Raw genomic sequence first — 4,392 nt, 5'->3', positions numbered from 1 at the left:
ACCATCATATAGGCTCATGAATGATGCCATGCCACTGTAATTATCAATATAAAGAATATAATAAAACAAAAATAAAATACAAGGACAGACAATAAAAGCATATGAAAACATTAAGTAAATAAACCTCAAATGCAAGCACAGTGTTGGCAACCAAAAGAGAAAATTCTAAACATTACAAATATGATGAAAACAATAGCTCCTCGTTCAAACCCAATGGTGTCATACACGCAAGCTGGTAAATCCAACGACATTCTTGTCTGAGCAATATTTTGCCCCTATCTACACCACAACATAATGGGGGTACATGGTCCAACGGCATGAACATAAAATCCTTAATGGTATGTCCCATTTGTGCAAAGTGCCTTGCAACTGGTGGAGTATTTATCTCTGTAGTGAATGCAGCTTTCTTAATTGATGAGTGATGCATCGCTATTCTCTCCTTTACCATACGTATGGTTTTGCCCATGTACAATTTATTGCAAGGGCATTGGATAACATAAGTCACAAACTAGGTCTCACATGTCATTCTATGTCGTAGTTGATAAGACACTCCTTGTGTAGGGTGTGTGAAAGTCATTCCTACTTTCATATATCTGCAATTTACACAATTGCCACATTTATAAGCACCCATCTGGAGACCAAGCCAGCTCATGTTAGAAGTCACTGTAGGACTAATATCAGAATGTACAATGTTGTCCTTTATATTACTACTCCGTTTATAGCAGAATAGCGGAGTGCATTCACAAGCTTTGCTCATCACAGGATCAGTCTGTATGATACTGTATGCCAATGTTTAAGTATCGCCCTTTTAATAGCCCCTGATGATATTGAGAAAGTGCTAGAGAATGTCAAACAATCTTCAGACTTAGCACTCTTGTCAGAAGACAAATGAGTACCCCGATCCAGTGGCATACATCGTTCCATCGCATCCTGAACTTCAACAGAGTCATAACCATAGTCCATGAACTTCTGTGCCATTTTTTCCAGAGCCCCTGGTAATTTGTCAACATCAGATGTAATGCGTGTGACCTGCATAAGTTGTGAGAACGGGAGTCCTCTCTTAAGTGGTTCTGGATGAAAACTCGAGGCCAGAAGCAGTGTATTTTTATCAGTAGGCTTCCTAAATCAGGCACGATGTAGTGGGGGTACATGGTCCAACGGAATGAACTTAAAATCCTTAATGGTATGTCCCATTTGTGCAAAGTGCTTTGCAACTGGCGGAGTATTTATCTCTGTAGTGATTGCAGCTTTCTTAATTGATGAGCGATGTATCGCTATTCTCTCCTTTATCATACGTATGGTTTTGCCCACGTACATGCCATTGGACCATGTACCCCCACTACGTCGTGGTGGAGATAGGGGCAAAATATTGCTCAGGCAAGAATGTCATTGGATTTACCAGCTTGCGTGTATGACACCATTGGGTTTAAACGAGGAGCTATTGTTTTCATCATATTTGTAATGTTTAGAATTTTCTCTTTTGGTTGCCAACACTGTGCTTGCATTTGAGGTTAATTGTAGAAAATGTACTTAATGTTTTCATATGCTTTTATTGTCTGTTCTTGTATTTTCTTTTTGTTATATTATATTCTTTATATTGTTAATTACAGCGGCGTGGCATCATTCATGAGCCTATATGATGGTTCATGAATATATAGTTGCATTATATCATAGGACAAGTGCCCAGATTAATGTACTCTGACGAGATACACTCGCCGCTGTATAGTTATTTGTTTCTGTTTATATTTTGGTTTGGTCACCATGGGGACATGAGATGCCCTCTGGCCACCCGTTCTGTTGTGCGGATGCCGTGTCGCGCGGCCGCTGGTGACATCAGTTGGGATTTCCCATCAGCGTCATCAGTGTTTGGCGCTGCACGTGGTGTCTGCACGCGTGTCCGGATGGCCGGATTGGCGCGGTCTCCACTGATGGCCACAAAGGTGAGCACTATTTCTTTATCATTTGAGAGGTGTATTTATGTGTTGCACTACACATTTATTTACTTTTGCAAACCCCTGACGACGGTTAAGACCGAATCAGCTGTCGGGACAAGGGACTAGGCACTGGGGGATGGTGCCCAGCTTATGCCAGATATGTATGATATGCTGATGATGCCTTTATTATTTGTACCAGTGCTACTATGATCTACACAATTGGATTAAATTATTGGTGATCTTAAAGGACTGTGAGTGCTGGCCTCGTCTCTGTTTGAGCCCCTGGTGGATCACTCTGCAAGTGGACGGTTCTATATATATATATATATATATATATATAGAGAGAGAGAGAGAGAAAAAGGGGAGATTGACTTAGGGCGACAATACCGCTATTAACATATATTGAAAACCAACTTATAGTCTAAATAAAGTGCATATTATTGACACATTCATATGTAAAATATTAAATAACTCCAGTTTAAAACCAAACACTAATTTAAAAGCATAAACCCTGCCATTAATATAGGCTAAATAGCCTTATATCATTCAGTTTAATGGCTAGTGAAAGTGCTTAATGCCTAAAGTGCATAAGTGAAAATAAATATATATACCAATATATAAATAAGAGATAATTTATTCTAAACACAAAAAGTTCATGACAGATGGTTCCCCCATGCACATTGGGGTAAACCTGATAGCATAAATACAATAAAAACAAATACAATAAATTAGTAAAAGATGAGGAGAAAACTGCTTATCTGATTAAAAAGATATAGAGATTCTGCATAAGTCCTTAGGGAAAGAGCTAGGTCCCAATGAGTTTCGTCCGCTGACTTCTTCCTGGGGATGGAGGTAGGGTTGTGATGATCCTCTATTTATACCCCTCTACTCCTCCAATTAGGGACTGATTACTTCCGGGTCACCAGATGGACTGTGACCCTAACATAAGGTATTTTAATTAAATATAATTAAGGGAGTAAACACTAATAGACATTGATTAGGTATTGTCCAATTGAAGTCAAATTCGAATTTAGTTATTGTCAATAATCTAGTAAAGACATCCTTAGTTTGTTTTGTTGTACTTCCGCCCCGCGATCCGGAGCGATCCGTCACTTCCGCCCTCACATGAAGACACTTGCGCCAGGCTTCCGCGTCATCCCGCATCGTGTAATCCACTCTTGGACCCTCACTGGTCCTGTGCTCTAGCCGTCTTCTCCGATCACGTGCCCCCGAGCACGCGACCACCAGACCCCGTTCTCATGTGACGTCGCTTGGCTGAACCACGTGACTCCAGGAATTCACTCTGTGTCACCACATCTCTTGGATCGACTTCCGCCCTTAGTTAACTGTACGGATTGAACTACCGCCCTTCTTTTGATTTATATGGATATAGGACATCCTCCGTTTTAACGTTGTAACAATTTTCTAAAGAGAACACAGAATCATTCATGAATATTATAACATTAAAATTATACACCACCTAGTAATTCAGTATGATGACTCTGTATCTATTGTAATAAGAATTATTAAATAGTTACTATGAATAGAAAGGAATGTGTATTGTGTTATGAAGGTATTTAACAAAAAAAAAAAAAAAATCTCAAATAGATGCTATCCATAAGTCTTTTCAAACAAGAAAAAAAAAAAAGGGAATTTTTTAGTCTCATATAATGCTTCCTTGCTGATAATCTGTAGATATCTTAATTCTTAAATCTTCTATTTTGATCTCTTTGTCTTTGGCTGTAGCAGCTTTTCCTTTCTTCACTTTCTTAACGGTCCTCACTGCAGTACTGTTCAGGTGATGGAGTAAATATAGACATTTTGGACTCTGTTAGCTACAACACCAGGTCTTCCCGGGAGGTCTCCCATCCCAGTACTGACCAGGCCCAGTCATGTATAGCTTCCAAGATCAGACGAGTTTGGGCACACGCATACTGGTATGATTGTAGATACTATTGGTCTCTATATGTCATTATCTCCTTCACCACTTATTTCTTGATAGTAGTTTCTTATGAAGAAGGATTAGCTGATACGCCTGGTATTCCCTGATGATCTCTCTCCTGGGTATTTTTCAGGCCCAAAGGGGATAGAGCCATTTACTCATCTTTGTATCATAAAAAAGGTGCAATCTCGTAATGTTCATTGGCCCTCATTCAGAGCCGTACGCTCTGAGCAGAGCGCACGCTCTGAATGAGGGCCGGCCTCCATGAAAATGGAGCGTCCTTCTGGACGCTCGTATAGCTGTGGGTCACCACCCACAGGCTATACGAGCGTGCATTTTGATGGCCGCGATGGTCGAGACCATCGCGACCATCGAAATTGCGAGCCGGAGCCTGCGGTTGAGGTTTTCAACCGCAAACTCCGGAGTGATTTTGGCTCTATCAGAGCCAAAATCACTCCCACTGACATCACTAGTGATGTCAGTGGGCCGGCTTTTGACGGGAGGCGTTCCCGTGGG

The 4,392-nt window shown here is 40.7% G+C and overlaps 1 pseudogene; it reads right to left on the bottom strand.

Moving 5' to 3' along the window:
* Nucleotides 1-3,766: 3,766 nt before the first annotated feature.
* Nucleotides 3,767-3,885, bottom strand: LOC148520522 (5S ribosomal RNA; annotated as a pseudogene).
* Between the last annotated feature and the right edge of the window lie 507 nt (nt 3,886-4,392).

Source organism: Taudactylus pleione, unplaced genomic scaffold (genome assembly GCF_031769625.1).
Source record: "Taudactylus pleione unplaced genomic scaffold, aTauple2 ptg000176l, whole genome shotgun sequence".
Taxonomy (NCBI): Eukaryota; Metazoa; Chordata; class Amphibia; order Anura; family Myobatrachidae; genus Taudactylus; species Taudactylus pleione.
The sequence above is the reverse complement of the archived record's forward strand: the minus strand, read 5'-3'. Positions and strand labels throughout refer to the sequence as shown.